A 19,020-nucleotide genomic window follows, 5' to 3' on the forward strand; every position below is an offset into this window, starting at 1 on the left:
AATCTTGGCTCTCCAGCTGTTGCAAAACTACAACTCCTATCATGCCTGCACAGCTAAAGCTTTGGCTGTCCAGGCATGATGGGAGTTGTAGTTTTGCAACAGCTGGAGAGCCAAGTTTCCCTACCCTTGGTCTAAGACCTAGTGATGAAGTGCTGTTACCAGTGGGAGTTTCTTTGCAGAGAAAAATGTTCCATAGATAGCGAGATGGAAAAAAGACACATGTCCATCAAGTCTAACCATGTGATCAGTAAATGGAACATGGAGGAGAAGGTGCAAGGTCATGTGACCACTACTAGAAAAGCCCTTTATGGCGCATTGGTAAGGGTCGTCAATCGTCATATTACACTTATAAGAACAGAAGGGGAGATTTATCAAACGTGGTGTAAAGTGAAACTGGCCCAGTTGTCCCTAGCAACCAATCAGATTCCACCTTTCATTTTCCAAAGAGTCTGTGAGGAATGAAAGGTGGAATCTGATTGGTTGCTAGGGGCAACTGAGCCAGTTTCACTTTACACCGTGTTTGATAAATCTCCCCCTGTATGTGTGAGTCTCCCGCTGTTAGGATACTACAACTCCCAGCATGCCTTAATAAGAAAGAGTTTTATTGCTCTATACCCATACCGGCGGGTAGAAGTCACTTGTCTCATTTCCCCTTATTCCACAGCAGATAGCCGGACGCCTGGTGTCATCGCCCCCGCAGCCTCGCTCAGGGATGACGCTCCTCCCCGCCTGTTAGCTTCATCATTCCCATCACTTCTTCAAAACATATACTGACTCATTGCTTAAAAATATACCGTATGTATCCTATTTTCTGAGCTGGAAGCTGAACTCTGTGTGTGTGTGTGTATGTATATATATATATATATATATATATATATATATATATATATATATATATATACACACACACACTCACCGGCCACTTTATTAGGTACACCATGCTAGTAACGGGTTGGACCCCCTTTTGCCTTCAGAACTGCCTCAATTCTTGGTGGCATAGATACAACAAGGTGCTGGAAGCTTCCTCAGAGATTTTGGTCCATATTGACATGATGGCATCACACAGTTGCCGCAGATTTGTCGGCTGCACATCCATGATGCCAATCTCCCGTTCCACCACATCCCAAAGATGCTCTATTGGATTGAGATCTGGTGACTGTGGAGGCCATTTGAGTACAGTGAACTCATAGTCATGTTCAAGAAACCAGTCTGAGATGATTCTAGCTTTATGACATGGCGCATTATCCTGTTGAAAGTAGCCATCAGATGTTGGGTACATTGTGGTCATAAAGGGATGGACATGGTCAGCAACAATACTCAGGTAGGCTGTGGCGTTGCAACGATGCTCAATGGTACCAAGGGGCCCAAAGAGTGCCAAGAAAATATTCCCCACACCATGACACCACCACCACCAGCCTGAACCGTTCATACAAGGCAGGATGGATCCATGCTTTCATGTTGTTGACGCCAAATTCTGACCCTACCATCCGAATGTCGCAGCAGAAATCGAGACTCATCAGACCAGGCAACGTTTTTTCCAATCTTCTACTGTCGAATTTCGATGAGCTTGTGCAAATTGTAGCCTCAGTTTCCAGTTCTTAGCTGAAAGGAGTGGCACCCGGTGTGGTCTTCTGCTGCTGTAGCCCATCTGCCTCAAAGTTCGACGTACTGTGCGTTCAGAGATGCTCTTCTGCCTACCTTGGTTGTAATGGTTGGCTATTTGAGTCACTGTTGCCTTTCTATCAGCTGGAACCAGTCTGCCCATTCTCCTCTGACCTCTGGCATCAACAAGGCATTTCCGCCCACAGAACTGCCGCTCACTGGATGTTTTTTCTTTTTCGGACCATTCTCTGTAAACCCTAGAGATGGTTGTGCGTGAAAATCCCAGTAGATCAGCAGTTTATGAAATACTCAGACCAGCCCTTCTGGCACCAACAACCATGCCACGTTCAAAGGCAATCAAATCATCTTTCTTCCCCATACTGATGCTCGGTTTGAACTGCAGGAGATTGTCTTGACCATGTCTACATGCCAAAATGCACTGAGTTGCCGCCATGTGATTGGCTGATTAGAAATTCAGTGGTAACGTGCAGTTGGACAGGTGTACCTAATAAAGTGGCCGGTGAGTGTATATACACAATCTCCTATTCCAAATCAATGCAGCAGAGATGCAGGTGTGATCTGCAGTTAAGTGTGCCTCCAGAGCTTAATTCATTGTTCAGCATTGTGCACAGTAGTAGTTTTGGTAATGTACATATATTTTGAATTTGGTGCCGTTCTCTCCGCCGCATACAGTGGAGCCTGCGCTGTATATATCTGCATGAAATCACTAAAGGCACCTTAAAGTGTCCCTCCCATTCCATGGGGTCTCCCACACAGGTCCTGTTAATACAACCCAAACATGACACTTAGAGACTGTGTGAAACTGTGTCGTGACCTCACCTATGTCTATTACTCGGAGCCATAATCTGCCAAATCAGGACCGTTCAGCAGATCATTGCTCCGTGTAATAACAACAGTGATCATTAGCTCAAGGGGGAGATTTATCAAACATGGTGTAAAGTGAAACTGGCTCAGTTGCCCCTAGCAACCAATCAGATTCCACCTTTCATTTTCCAAAGAGTCTGTGAGGAATGAAAGGTGGAATCTGATTGGTTGCTAGGGGCAACTGAGCCAGTTTCACTTTACTACATGTTGGATAAATTTCCCCCATTGTGTCTTTTGGTCCTGACCTAAAATCATTGGTCGCCGGGTGCACATCGCCATGTGTAATAGTAATGCGTGGCCGACGAATGTGTTAAAAAAAATAAACGTAAACATTCTTCCCCTGGTGTGTCTGAAGTGACAGACGGCTCAGCCAATCACTGGTCGCAGCACTGTCCGGTGTTTGGCCTGTCACTACAGACACTGCGGGGAACTGGCCGAAGCTAGCAGGACATCAGGGAGCACGGGGAGGAATGTTTAAGTTTATTATTTTACAAGGGCTGCACAGACATCGCTAATGATCCTGCATGATTATCAGGCCATTTATGATGATAGCTTACTTGGACTAATGTCAGACACACTTGATGCTGGTGTAAGCTGTATGGGGCCGTCTAGAACAACCACCCATAGATGACCCCTTTGTTCAGAGAGAAAGAAGCTGCAGCAAGATGTGCGGCCAATAACGATTAAAGGGGGTGGCCACTTTATAGTAAAATTGCTCAGTGTACAGTATTAGTAACTGTCCTCACTGTATATACTGACAGCAGCTCCCTGTGTACTCACTGTATATACTGACAGCAGCTCCCTGTGTACCTCATATCGCTAATATCAGACTCCCCTCCTCCAGGCTGGGCTGCCCTGCTCTGTGGTGTTTTGGTCCATAAGATGGCCGACATGGAGGAGCATGTGACCATGCCCCGCCCCCAGTGTCCACCACTTAGCCTGTATATGTCTATGGAGAACACAGGGGACAGGGCCTGGTCACATGCTCCTCCATGTCAGCCATTTTATGGACTGAAACAAAACAGAGCAGGGCAGTACAGCCTGGAGGAGGGGAGTCTGATATTAGCTCTATGAGGTACACAGGGAGCTGCTGTCAGTATATACAGTGAGTACACTTACTAATACTTTGTACTGACCTATTTTACTATAAAGTGGCCAACCCCTTTAATTTTATGGCCGGACAAAAGATTTAATCAGCCAGCAAGCAGGCGTTTTCACGTTCGTCGACTGATCACTTTTACACAGGCTGATTATTGGCTAATTGAGCAATTCTAGGAACACTTGTTGCCAGTAATTGGCTCCTGTAAAAAAGGCCTTTAGGGTTAGTCATAGGGCTGCTACCATATCATCTATGTGCGGTCAGTGTACTAGGGCTGCTACCATATCATCTATGTAGGGTCAGTCATAGGGCTGCTACCATATCAGCTATGTGGGGTCAGTGTACTAGGGCTGCTACCATATCATCTATGTGGGGTCAGTGTACTAGGGCTGCTACCATATCATCTATGTAGGGTCAGTCATAGGGCTGCTACCATATCATCTATGTGGGATCAGGGTACTAGGGCTGCTACCATATCATCTATGTGGGGTCAGGGTACTAGGGCTGCTACCATATCATCTATGTGGGATCAGGGTACTAGGGCTATCATATCATCTATGTGGGATCAGGGTACTAGGGCTGTCATATCATCTGTGTGGGATTCAGGGTACTAGGGCTATCATACCATCTATGTGGTATCAGGGTACTAGGGCTATCATATCATCTATGAGGGATCAGGGTACTAGGGCTATCATCATTTATGTGGGGTCAGGGTACTAGGGCTGCTATCATATCATCTATGAGGGATCAGGGTATTAGGGCTGCTATCATATCATCTATGGGGGATCAGGGTACTAGGGCTATCATATCATTTATGTGGGGTCAGGGTACTAGGGCTGCTATCATATCTATGAGGGATCAGGGTATTAGGGCTGCTATCATATCATCTATGGGGGATCAGGGTTCTAGGGCTGCTATCATATCATCTATGGGGATCAGGGTATTAGGGCTGCTATCATATCATCTATGGGGGATCAGGGTACTAGGGCTGCTATCATATCATCTATGTGGGATCAGGGTACTAGGGCTGCTATCATATCATCTATGAGGGATCAGGGTACTAGGGCTGCTATTGTATGACCTATGTGGGATCAGGGTACTAGGCCTGCTGTAATGTGACCTATGTGGTGTCAGGGTACTTTGACTGTCATGAGATCACTTATGTGGGATCCTATGGCCTATACAGGTACATTTCCACCTCTGCTCTTCTATGTCACCCTTATGTCTATGGAGCTATGCCTGTACACCTCATTCCTTGCAGTACTTGCCCCTTTAAGTTGATCAGCTTGCGCTTCATATCCCCTCCACAGTTTAGTGTGATCACCTTCCATTCTTTTACATGCAGTTTTCCTAATAGATTATATATATGCAATCCTCGTCCATCGTCATCGGAGGCGGCAGCCGGATCCCATCACTCAGCATCACACAAAGATCTATTGACTTCTTTGCGGCTGTTGCATTTTTTTTTCCCTCTTTTTCCAGCGATATTTTGCAGACCGAGCCCGGATGGCCGGTGGGCATGTTCTGCCGCTCGCCTACGCCTTTTATGAATTTCAGAATGTTGCTATTAATATTAATCTCTTAATGCATAAATATCAGATAGGGATATTTGGATTGGAGGACAATCACCCTGTAAAGGGCCTGTCGTCCGGCTCCCACCCCTTTATGCCGCCTGATGTCTGCCGCACTACACTCCAATATCTTACACCAATTAAATTTAATACATTTGGCGCATTAATCGTATAATTCTTGTTGTTTTGTAAATCTATTCATCGTTCTTCTTCTTAGGACCGTGGCCGCAGAGGTACGCAAACAAATCTCAGGACAATATGGCTCCCCGCAGCTGCACAAGAACCTGAGCGTCGGTGGCGGATCCCACCATGCCTCTGTAAGTTGCCGTGTTCACCGTCATCGGTATTTCACACCATATCCCACCTGCAGGGTCTGTAGCTTCTCTGCTTTCTCTTTAATTCTGTAATTCAGGTCCCTCTCACCGAGGTGGTCGACCCTGTGGATTTTGAAGAGTATCTCACCAGTCATCCGATAGTCGCCGACTCTGGCCCTGTAAGAGATCTGTACGAATTCCCTGCCGACGATGTGGAGGTCATCTATACGCCGAGAGAATGCCGGACGGTGGTGTCGTCTGTGCCGGAGGAGAGGTAATTCTCAACACCCCTCTTGATGTTACGTGTTTGCCCCGCTCGGAAAATGGACAATGTCCGGCCATTGAGTGTAGTCTCAGTGTATTGGTTGAAAGTTTAAATCAGCTGTTTTCATTGGTTTAAAGGGGTAGTTTAGAAAAAAAATTATTCAAATCAGTACTTATCAGCTGCTGTATGTTCTGCAGGAAGTGGTGTATTCTTTCCAGTCTGACACAGTGCTCTCTGCTGCCACCTCTGTCCATGTCAGCAACTCTCCAGAGCAGCAGCAAATCCCCATAGAAAACCTCTCCTACTCTCCAGACTGGAAATAATACATAACTTTCTGCACGACATACAGCAGCTTATAAGTACTGTATCCTCCACGGGATAGGAGACAAGTAAGAGGTTGCGGGTGGTCCTCCATGACCCCCCTCATGCAATCTCTAAATAGGCCCTGGCCCTCCTTTGTTTGGAACAGACCCACAGTGTGGCCCGCAGCTCTATTCATTCTCTATGGAGACTGTGAATGGGAACAAATAAGTTATAATCAGAAAACCCCTTTAAAGGCATAGCTGCTTTCTTCCAAAAAACAGCACCACTCTTGTCCTCAGTTTGGATGTGGGGTTTTGCATCTTGGTTCCATTGAAGTGAATGGAGCTGAACTGTAAAACCACACACAACCTGATGACAGGGGTGGCACCATTTTGCACAAAAGTAGCTGTGCTTTTTCTAATCCTGGGCATTCCCTTTAAAGGGATAGTGCGGCGCTAAACATTTATTCACAAAATAACACACATTACAAAGTTATACAACTTTGTAATGTGTGTTATTTATGTGAATGGCCCCCTTCCCCGTGTTTCCCCCCACCCACACTAGACCCGGAAGTGTTGGTGCATTATACTTACCGCATTCGTGTCGACCCCCGTTCGCCATCTTGGGACAATGACGTCGTCTTCGGGAGGCCAGCCGAACCGCTCCATCCGTCCCTCTGCTGCGTCATCAGCTGCTCAGCCGCGATTGGCTGCTCATAACTGTGCTCAGCCAATTGCGGCTGAGCAGCTGGTGACCCGGCAGAGGGGGGCCGGCATGAGGGATGGATGGAGCGGTTTGGCCGGCCTCCCGAAGACGACGTCATTGTCCCAAGATGGCGAACGGGGGTCGACACGAATGCGGTAAGTATAATGCACCAACACTTCCGGGTCTAGCGTGGCTGGGGGAAAACACGGGGAAGGGGGCCATTCACATACATAACACACATTACAAAGTTGTATAACTTTGTAATGTGTGTTATTTTGTGAATAAATGTTTAGCGCCGCACCCCTTTAAACTGCGCCAGGCATGTGTAAATTTACTCCAGGTCACTGGTGCAAATCGGGGTAAGTCTGTTGGATGGCTGTGGCCACACCCTTTTCACCCAAGCCTCGCCCACTGGAAAACCCTGTAGCAAGTGCAGTGTAAATCACTCAAAAAGTCTCATTTTTGCTCAAAAACATGCAACTTTTTTTTGCCTGAAAACAGGCATAAGCCAATGATAAATTCCCTCAAAGTGTCTAAGATCCGTAATAAATGTGGCGCATAATTACTCCATATATTTGGTGCATTTGCCACCACAAATCTACCCTGGTATCTTTTTATGATTTTCACTTGTTTGTTGTTTGTCATATAGTGAGTTGGACCCACATGTCAAGGATTGTGTGCGAAGCTACACCGAGGACTGGGCAATCGTCAACCGGAAGTAAGTTTACTTGTGGACAATTCTCTATGTGGTATCAATTTATTCTGCCAGATAGTGCTAGAAAAAGTAAGTGAACCCGGCAGATTTATCTAAATTTTAGCATCAATAACTTTTTCTTCTCCTTGCACTGTGGATGTTTACTCACTGTGCCGAATAAAGATCTACACACTACAGCTGTCTGTGTCTTAGTTTAGTTGTATCTTCTTTTTCTTTGTGATCTCACTGTTTTCAGAGTGCAAATAGTGACAAACAGACTGTAACTTAGGGACCTATTCCACGGAGCGATAATCGGCCCGATTCGGCCGATCATCGCTCGGTGGAATAGAGAGAGCGATGAACCGATGATCGTGTCATCGGCTGATCGTTCATTAAGGTTAAAATCTAAAATCATTGGTCGCCACCTGCGCATTGCTACGTGTAATAGCGGTGCGCAGCGGGCGACCGACAATTTAAAAACATCATACTTTACCTATCCAGGCTGCAGGTCTTCTGCACTCCTTCTCCCGGTCCCGCGCGCAGCAGTAGCTTCGGAGCGGCCTTTCCGAGCTGACAGACCGCTCAGCCAATCACTGTCCGGGGACCGCCGCGGCCAGTGATTGGCTGAGTGGTCTGTCAGTTCAGACAGGCTGCTGCTGCGCGCGGGATCGGGAGAAGGAGTGCAGAAGACCTGAAGACCTGCAGCCTAGATAGGTAAAGTATGAAACAAGGGCTTTAAGGACATCGGTAACGATGTCCCTGCAGCCCTCGCTAAACGATTATCGGGCCTTGGAATAGGCCCAGTAAACGAGCACCGATCTAGCAGATCGGCGCTCGTTTACATTGTTGATCGGGCCCTGGTCGGCCCGTGAAATAGGACCCTATTCCACCGGACAATTATTGTTCGCATAATCGTTAACGATCTCAAACGACCGCTATTGCGAAAGACCTGAAAACGTTCATTCATTTCCATGGAACCATAATCGTTACTTATGATCGTATTGCGATCATTTTTTCGCTATTGCGTTCGTATCTACTGTGAACGACCAAGCACGTCTTATTCAATGCGAACTATTTGCGAACGTTTTGCGAACGAGCAACGATAAAAATAGGTCCAAGTCTTATAAAGCGATCAACGATTTCCCGTTCGGTCGTTAATCGTTAACTGCCTTTCAAACCGAACGATTATCGTTTAGATTTGAACGATTTAATGATAATCTGAACGATAATCATCCGGTGGAATAGGGCCCTAACTCATAGACAGGTGAATCATTTATGCTTTTCATTGTGCATAGTGAGTAAATACCCACAGTGCAGGGGGAAAAAGGTAATCAATGCAAAAGTTCCAAAGAGTTCAGTTTTAATGCCTCTGTGGAAAGTGTACAGGACTTCAATTAAGTTTTATTGGATCCCATGTACTTAAGGCCCTATTCCACCGGACGATTATCGTTCACAGTATCGTTAACAATTAACGATCTCAAACGACCGCTATTGCGAAAGACCTGAAAACGTTCACTCATTTCCATGGAACGATGATCGTTACTTATGATCGTAATTGCGATCGTTTGTTCTTCGCTATTTATTCGCTATTGCGTTCGTATCTATTGCGAACGACTGAACGATGTCTTATTCAATATGAACGATTTGCGAACGTTTTGCGAACGAGCAACGATAAAAATAGGTCCAGGTCTTATAAAGCGATCAACGATTTCTCGTTCGGTCGTTAATCGTTAGCTGCATTTCAACCGAACGATTATCGTTTAGATTCGAACGATTTAACGATAATCTGAACGATAATCGTCCGGTGGAATAGGGCCCTTACACTTCCTACAGTGTGGGGGAGGGACTGTGCTTCCTGCTGGGCTGCTGCTTATACACAGCAGCCAGTGTGATGAAACAGAGCTGCAGTGTAAAGCATGGGAGAATTATACAGCTATATACCGAGATGCTGCTGAGATGTCTTACTAACAAGCGTTGTTTTTGACAGATACCACAAGCTTGGCACGGGCTTTAACCCCAACACCTTAGACAAGCAGAAGGAGAGGCAGAAGGGTCTTCCTAAGCAAGTCTTTGAGTCAGATGACGCCCCGGAGAGCAGCAGCTATCAGGACGAGCAGGTGCACTATTGGGGGTTTTCATTTGGACTGTAGTGGATTGAACATATTATATTAGTGACTAATAGGGTCCAATTTATACCTTTTATCTGCTTTGTATCCAGAAATTATGTTGCAGTATGTGGCAGGGTCTCATGGGTGATCAGTAGGATATGTGATAATAAGGATGCAGCGTATCAGGCTGACAGACATGAATGTTTCTTCTACCCTGCAGGATGATCTGAAGAGGCGCTCCATGTCTATAGATGACACGCCCCGCGGTAGTTGGGCCTGCAGCATTTTTGACCTGAAGAACTCGCTGCCTGACGCCTTGCTGTCCAGCCTCTTGGACCGGACGCCGAACGAGGAGATTGATCACCAAAATGAACACCAAAGGAAGTCGAATAGACATAAAGAAATCTTTGCACTACACCCAGCTCAGGACGAGGTATTGGACCTATAGATAGTACAGGGCCGGACTTGTGCTGCCATAATATTACAGCATATGAGTGATCACATGTTGTATGTACAGAGATATAGGAGAATGTAAAGAACTTTTCTGTACATAAAGGGGTTATGCAAGATTAGAAAAAGGTGGATGCTTTCTTCCAAACAGCACCACACCTATCTTCAGGTTGTGTGTTGTATTACAACCCCATTTACCCCAATAGAACTCAGCAGCAATACAATGCCCAACCTGAAGACAAGAGTGGCGCTGTTTCTGGAAGAGGACCTATGTGTCTCCATCGTAACAGACTGAACAGTCTGAACCGACATTCAAACTGGGAACAGATGAAAGTGAACATGACTGCAGAGCCTGACTACAGAGCGTTTTTTGTTGTCTGTTACCATGGATATGGATAGGAGCTGCAGAAATATTTATTTATTCTATTATTATTATTATTTATTTTTTTTTAAATGTCATTAAATAAAATGACGATAATGTGGTGCAGTGGGGGGCTGCCATTTGCAATAGCATGTGTGTAATGGTCACTGCACGACACATACACCGATGCTTTATGGCAGCAAACAGTATATAAGAGGCTATAGATGGCTCCTGTCAGTTCTGGTACAATGAAGCTGATAGCTCACATGGGCAGCTCACGGCACACATAGAGAGGAAGAGGGAGCCAGACGCCATACTTTTGGAGCCCCCAGAGAGAGTGCTTTGTGATTACCACTAACCTCAGCAGGTATACAGCAGCCAGTATGAGCAGTCTTCTCCCTCTCCTCCTATACAGGCTGTGACTGATCTTATATGGATTCAAGCTGGAACATCATTATAATGGAGTCTATGGAACTTCCGGCAATCACGTCCACTGGAAGTTCCATAGACTCTCTTTATAATCCCCCTTTTCTTTTGAACACAGTCACTAAAAGAAGGTGTGGGGTCACCAGCAGCGAGAAGGGCGAGGTCAGATTACAGGTCGCTTTGCCTTCACCCGATTCCCATGTTAGCTCCCTCTTCAGGTCAACAGTGGGAAATATGAAAATATATTGTGTTTTTTTTCTGTATTTCCTTACAAGTGAAAAAACTAAAAAAAACGTTTTTCTTAAATATATAAAAAATATTAAAAATCCAACTCTAGTTAAATTAAATAAATAAAGAAAGAAAGAAGTTAGGTAACACATTCCCTTTGAAAGAATATTCCAATGTATTGTAAAATAGAAAAAATAAGATGCTGCTTGGATGGGGGAAAAATAGAAAAAAAGAAGTCATAATCTCCTTGACCTTATACCCCATTTGGCTCTTTCCAGTCCCTCAATTTTTAGAGTGCTCAATGCAGGACCTGGCTTCTCAACCAATCTCTTTCCAAGATGGGGCACCGCTGTAGCCTGTGATTGGTTGATCAGGCAGCTCCTGCACCAAATTACATAGTTAATACGGTTGAAGTTCTTGGATTAGGTGCTAGATCACCCATTGTGTGAGACATGGTTTACTTTATACTATCTGTCACTTTATTTTCTGTAACATATAATCCTAATGCTTTATCCGCAGGATGAACCCATTGAGCGTCTCAGCGTGCCAGAGGTACCAAAAGAACACTTTGGGCAGCGGCTGCTAGTGAAATGCTTGAGCCTCAAGTAAGTTCAGTATTCAGCATCCATGTTAGGAAGATCATCTCTACAAGAGCCGTCATCTCACTGCAGTGGCTGGGATTGGAGTTACCATTAGTCTCTACCATTTGAAAGGGCTGTCCAGGCTTTGAAAAACATGGCTCTTTTTTTCTACAAACAGCACCACTCTAGTCCTCGGTTTGTGCATGGTCATGCAGCTTAGTTGTATTACTGTAAATGGAAACAAATTGTAATAACACACACAACCTGAGGACAGGGGTGGCGCTGTTTTTGCAAGAAAGTAGCTGTGCTGCTTCTAAACCTGGATAACCCCTATAGGGTGCCTTCACACCTACCGGATCCGGAGCGGATCTCACGCTGCGGATTTACAGCGAGATCTGCTGCGGGTCCAGTCCAATTCATCCCTATAGAGCACATACTCGCAGCAGGATTAACATCCCGCTGTAAGTATGTGCTTTAACCCCCAGCCGCCTGCAGCCCGCCACCGAGAGCATACATTACCTGCTCAGTGACGCGGCTGGATGTCAGGCTCCTGGCTCCGGTCCCGCTCAGCCAATCAGTGGACGGCAGCACAGATTGGCTGAGCGGGACCAGAGCCGGGAGCCTCATATGCAGGTAATGTATGCTCTCGGTGGCGGGCTGCAGGCGGCTGGCTGCAGGCGGCTGGGGGTTAAAGCACATACTTACAGCGGGATGTCAATCCGCTGCGAGTATGTGTTCTATAGGGATGAATGGGACTGGATCCGCAGAAGATCTCGCTGCAAATCTACAGCCTGAGATCCGCTGCGGATCCTGTAGGTGTGAAAGCATCCTTAACCCCTCAAATGCAGCTGACAGTGCTGACTGTGACATGTGGGGAAATAGCAAAGGTCCCTAGGCCTGCCATGGCACAGCCTAATAGATTGCATTGTGAAGTCTCCTAGTAAACAAAGTTTAGTTTTAAATAGCATTTTGATACCTGTGATACTATCTAATGTAAAAAATGTGTTACAAAAATCGTGCAAAAAAAAAAAAAAACTTACAAGGTTAACTTTACTAAAGTTTATTTTCTTGTTGACTAGTGTTAATATGTGAAAAAAAATCTTGCCTGAACAGTTTTTAACAGCATTTAGTGACATGCCTTACAGCAAACATTGTGGTCATAGACACTATTCTCTTTATGGGCAATATTCTGGGCATGCTCTGTGTCCTGTGCCAAAGTCATTCTACAGGGGAGGGGGAGACTGAGCTCCTATTGTCTCCTTGGTGTAACTTTTCACTGTAATTCTCTACAGATCACCTTACAGCAGCCTCCTCTTTATCATAGAACAGGAAATCTTAGCTTAGTTTTAGTCCTAGAGGTGAGAATGAGCAAGGTTTCTGGATTTTAGTATAATACAGATTGTAAAATTAGGAAATTGGGAAAATCATCACCAAGCACCCTAGATCCATTCTTGTAGGATTTGCTCTGTATTTGTACACTATATTCTTGTGATAAATAGCACTATATATCTACTATCTACATTCTATGTATAAGTGGAGTAAGATTTAGTTATTGTTATCGGCCATGTTTTATTGGATATGTATATTCGTGAATTTGTACGGCTACTAATACTTTTCTTCAGTACCAATATTATATTATGTGAAAACTCAATAAAATATTTGAACTATAAAAAAAAAAAACATATGTATAACGTAGAAACTTGGTTTAAACAATAGGTTGTTTTTTGATGATTCATTCCCTTGTTAGCCAAAATGGTGTCCAAAAAAAAAAAGACAGACTAAATAAAAAATTCTGGCTGTGCAGTATTAAAAAAAAATCATCTCAGTCCTGGAGGGGTTAACAGATGTGATTCCCGGGGAATATTCGAGTGATAATTGTGGCTTTTGTTTCCTGCTGCACATCTGTGCCCGTCCCGGCTCTCCTCTCTGGCACATTACGAGGCATCGGGGAGGCGTCATGGCGCTTCGCTCTCAGCGGCGTTCTTGCCCGGGGAGATGATTTCTGGTAGAAATTTCCTTCCCTCATTAATAATAATGTCTTTCCTTTTTATTAGTCATAATCTGCATCAGTGGCCCTGGGGCGGCGGCTTTATGTGAGCGGGCAACATTACATGGACAGGGGGCGACGCGCAGCTGCGGTGGTGGCCGGACGCCTTTTATTGCTCTTTATTGCATATATTTTGTGCTTTGTGTGTTATTAGTTTTATGTCATTTACCAACCACATTCAGACACAATGACTTTCCTGTTTATGAGCTGGATTTCTCATAGATGCTGATGTTATGGGGGGACTCTATTTACAATCTGGAGCACCTTGAACTCCTCACTGCAGGAGCTGGGCTGCTTTTCCGTCTTTATTTAAGAAAGTTACATAAAATATCACTGAGCGTCAAAGCTGCACATCTGTTTTTTCTAATCTGCTGGCCACGACAGACCCTATAGATTTATGCCAGGCTGCATCAGGTTCTGCCAAGGTGTCCATTAAACTTGATGAAAAATTTCATAATATTTTATCCTTTAGTGGTAGTGTGAACAGAGCCTAATAAAAGGATTGTACACGGCAGTGACGCGTACAATGTCCAGCGCAGTACAGATAATCGGCCACTAGAGGGAGATAGAATATTATTTAAATTTAGCCAATTCCTGAACAAATAAATTTTCTATCTGGAGACTAAAGAGCAAGGAAAGGAAGCAGCAAGGCCAATACATGCAGCTACCATTCATACAGTCACCGCCAACCTAATGTCTGTAAATCCAGACCAGTGCATCTCTAGAAAATAAATAACTATGCTGACCACATGCCTCAACTATTTTTATGCCCCCTATGTTCCGATCACAGTGTCTCCTTTGTAAGTGCTTGCACGGACACCCCTATGTATGTTAAGGGATTGAGAGGACACCTCATATACACATCTATTATGTCTGTTCTTATCCTATCTCTATTACACCAAATAAGTTGATATTTTTTTCTTACTTTTCAGATTTGAGATAGAAATTGAGCCGATCTTTTGCCATTCTGGCTCTATATGATGCAAAGGAGAAGAAGAAGGTGAGTGACCATGAACAAACCCCCTCACAAGCCTGATCTTTACTCCATAGATTCCTTGTCTCACATAACCTGAGTGTTGTATCTGTCCAGGGGGCTCTGTCTTATATGTAAAGGATTCTCCACTATGGATAGATACAGGAAATATAGATGAGCAGATGGTGGTGGCTGTTCAGTCATGGCCCCCATGGCCGTTATCCCCCTCCAATATTGTAATTTAATTTGTTTGCAACTTTTTTGTGTTCTCAGATTTCAGAAAACTTCTACTTTGACCTAAATTCAGAACAGATAAAAGGAATGCTGCGCCCGTATTCACCCCGGCGGCCATCAGTACCTTGGCCAGATCCGCCATTTTTTCCATCACCTACCCGTCCCAAGATGTCTTCCTTGTTATTAAAGTAAGTGTTATCTGTGCCACGCACTTTTTGTGTCACCGCCTTTATCATTATGTCATGTTCCTAAGCAAATACAGTCTACAGTGTCATAGTCGCTGAACAATAAGGGGAACAATAGACAAGCATGGCCGTGAACCAGAGTGGGTCCTGTTGTCTGTGGACGTCCTTGTGAATTTCCAGTAATGGTGTTGTTTTTACAGCTGGAAAGGTTCTGCAGCAGGGCGACATAGGGGAGTGCGCGGAACCCTATATGATCTATAAGGAGGCCGATACAGCAAAGGTGATTATATGTAATGGATAGTCACTGAAGCTTCCTGTCACCAACCGTGCAGGTTCTCAGGATGAATGACATAATCCAGTATAATACACGTCTCAGCTGCTCCACTACTTCCTCTTGATAAAGAGATGAAACATATTTATAGTCGGCGACTGAAAAAACATGCCACAGTCTGTCCCATTCCGCCCCTCTCCAGAGCGGTGCCAGTTGTCACAGCCCCACCATCCCCCCACCACGGTGCCGACCGCCATAGACCCCCCCTTCCCCACTGTGGCGCCAGCCACCATAGTTGTCATCAGACAACCTTCCCCCTCCACTAAGGTGCCAGCCACCACATAACCCCCCCACTACGGCCCACGGCTGCACTACACTGTCTCACCCCACCCCCCCACCCCACCCAGCTGTCACAGCACCCCCCCCCCCACCATGGTGCCAGCCACCACAGTCCCCTCCACTATGGTGCTGACCGCCAAAGCACCCCCCCCCCCCCCACACACACACACACACACACTCTAGGTACTGACCACCAAAGCTCCCCCTTCCACTTTGGTGCCAGCCACCAATAACTTCCCCACTACGGAGCCAGCTGTCCAAAGTCCCACCATGGTACCAGCCACCACAGTCCCCCTTCACTATGGTGCCAACCGCTAAAGCCCCCCCCGCCACTATGGTGCCAGCTACCACAGCTCAATGCCGATCAGTCACCCATGTCTCCCTCCTCATCTCATATATTGTAGGTGAGCAGCCATTCAATGTTCCTCCCTCCACCTGTGGTAGCAGTAGTATCTCCTGTACATAGATGGAAGGATGTGACTCCCTCTTGTCCTTGTGCTGTACCCTGAGTGATGCCCAGGCTCATCTTGTCCCGCACTGATCCTTCACTGTCCTGACAGAATAAAGAGAAGCTGGAGAAGCTGCGCAGCCAGGGCGAGTTGTTCTGCCAGCGGCTGGGGACGGTACCGCATGCCCTTGCGTGGACAGCCATTCATCTAATGAACATCGTGAGCAGCGCCGGGAGCCGGAGCGCGACTCCACTGAGTTAGAAATAGGACCTGGAGGTATTACACTGGCATCTTTATACTTGTCTGTGGAAAGGTTGGCGGAGGTGGGAATTGTTTTTTAAAGACCATCTATTACTAAGAACACCAGAAGTTTTACTGAACTTTGTGCTTTATAGCGGGAGCTCAGTCTTGCCCTCCGAGTCCTTTCTGCTTTATTCTTCTATAACTCCGCATTCAGGACTGAAAATCTTTTAAAAAAACACACTTCAAATTTTCTTCTAAAATTTAGATTGTAACCTGCCGTTCAGTGTATACAGCTCCTACGCAGATATCTGGATGGATATTATAAACCTAACCTATCTATTCTCTCTCCAGAACGCAAAGGCTCCATGGTCAGAGCGTCGCAACTCCAGCATTGTTGGTCGGAGGTCCCTGGATGCGTACCACAAGCGGAGACGAGTCCTGCAACCTGACCCGCTTCCGGCCGGCAACTCTGACGGTTACCAACTTCTTCAAACAGGTGTGATGGCCACCGTAGCCCACAGAGTCATCTGATGTGGGACAGGCCTGTTAGGACTGGGTTTACACTCCGTTTTTGCAAGAAACTGATGAAAAAAAAACAGATGCAATGTGTGGATCCATTTTTTCCCCATTGACTTCTATTATAAAAAAAAAAAAACGGATCAGGTTTTTTTTTTGACGGACACAAAAATGAGGTCGACCGTTCATTTTCTATGCGATCATCTGAACTGGTAGCCCCAGGATCATGAAACCAGTGCATTCACTCCATTCATTACAGTGACCATTGGAGGCCCATTCTTGCAATCGATGGGGATCCCAGTGCTCAGACCTGCAGAAATGAGCTTGTTATGGAAAGTACTAATAAGCTGAGAGGGGAGTACCCATTTAAGACCCTTTTTAAGCAGGTTATATCAGTGAATGAGCGTTCATAGGAGCGCATGTCCCTGCAATCAGTCTGTGTAAAAGGGCCAGTGATGAGATAGTTCAGCTTATCACATCTTTTGTCTGGCCAATAAAATCATTGCTATCGGCTGCACGTTGCACTGTGTAAGTAGGGGATTTGTGTACGATGAGTGGGGGTTGTGTAGATACAAGATGGAGCCATTGTTCATACATCCCGCCGCTTACATTACCAAGCTCTGCAAACACGCACCGATTGACCCTTATTTACGACAGCCCTCAAGGACTTATTTTACAATGCTGCTGTAGGATATGTCCCGCACAGTCTCCTCTGCTGCCCAGGGGCGGCTGCCCGGCTGTCTAGACACACAAGCTCCTGCTTTTATCCCTGGGATTGTGGGGGAATCTGCAATTTCAGCCAATTAAATCTGATTAACTGCAGTGTGATCCTAGGGGGCCCTCCTGGGTTTATAGTCACGGCCTGGGGGAACTCTTCTGCTGTCAACCCTGGGGCCCCATGGCTCACTATACACTAAGCTCCATGGTAGGGCACAATAGGGAGTAAACAAGTTAGCCCAAAATAAAAACATATAACCATATATGAGACCATATAATAGACCATATAATAGAATATATGAGAAGTGTATGAAGGCTGGACCATGAGAATGAAGGTCTCACATCTCTGGGGTTGAGCCTGTATACTTCCATCTCATTCATTCCCACATGGGGGGGGTAGGCATGTGATCACTAGTGCCCAGTGATCAGATACTGAGAATAGTGACAGAGTAAGCAAGGAGAACAGCCTATAAACATAGAGGAGAATCCTGAATTATATGCACGTATTAGGTATCCATCCAACCATAATAATGTCAGTGTGTTTATTGCCTGGGCTTTCTTCATGTAATGGGGGTTTATATTTCAGGAAGGTGATCGGCTGAGTGACGAAGATCTGTATAAGTTCCTGGCCGATATGAGGAGACCATCTTCTGTTTTAGAAACTGCGCCCATTACTGGTAAGAACTCTACAATCCTTTATGTCATTGTTCACATGTATGTAAATGCAGTTTTTGGCGGAAGTGTCTGGTTCTAATATAAGAGATCCGCGGGGGCGCATTTTTGATCTGGCCGGGGAGGAGGTGCTGAGAGAAAAGACGTCCACTCACCTCCCTGGATCCAGCGGCAGGTCCCGTATCGCGGCCCTCCGGTTCCGGACGCTTTTGGTGTCTGACGCGGGCTCGAAACGTGACGTCTCAAGTCCGCTCAGCCAGTCAGTGACAGAGGTGGGATCTGAGCGGACTTGAAGCGGATCCTGCCTCTGTTACTGACAGGCTGAGCGGACTTGAGACGTCACGTCTCGGGCCCGCATCAGTCACCAGGAAGCGTCCAGGAATCGGGGACCGGAGTGCCGCGATACGGGACCCGCCGCTGGATCTGGGGAGGTGAGTGGACGTCTTTTCTCTCACCCACCTCCTCCCTGGCCAGATCCCAAATAGCCCCCCCCTGCTTGAGTACCCTATTAATGATAAAGTTTTGTTTGCGATCGTTTATCGTTAGTCGTTAATCCTTAAAAAAATCGTTCCGTGTAATAGGACCCTTACAGGTAACTGTCCTATAAATCAGTGATTCCCCAACCTGAGGCTGCCCAGTTATTGCAAAACTACAACTCCCAGCAGACATTAGTAAAAGCCATGTCAGCAGATTTTTGTGCAAATTCTTAGGGATGTTTACTTCCCTATTAAAGTCAATGGGGAATTTCAAAGTATGTATTAATACCCTCTACTGCAGAGAAA

General features: G+C 45.8%; 1 pseudogene; it reads left to right on the forward strand.

The window, feature by feature from the left end:
• The first annotated feature begins 204 nt into the window (after positions 1–204).
• On the forward strand, positions 205–18,243 carry LOC138775755 (dedicator of cytokinesis protein 7-like; annotated as a pseudogene).
• The last annotated feature ends 777 nt before the right edge of the window (positions 18,244–19,020 follow it).

Source organism: Dendropsophus ebraccatus, unplaced genomic scaffold, assembly GCF_027789765.1.
Source record: "Dendropsophus ebraccatus isolate aDenEbr1 unplaced genomic scaffold, aDenEbr1.pat pat_scaffold_2002_ctg1, whole genome shotgun sequence".
NCBI lineage: Eukaryota > Metazoa > Chordata > Amphibia > Anura > Hylidae > Dendropsophus > Dendropsophus ebraccatus.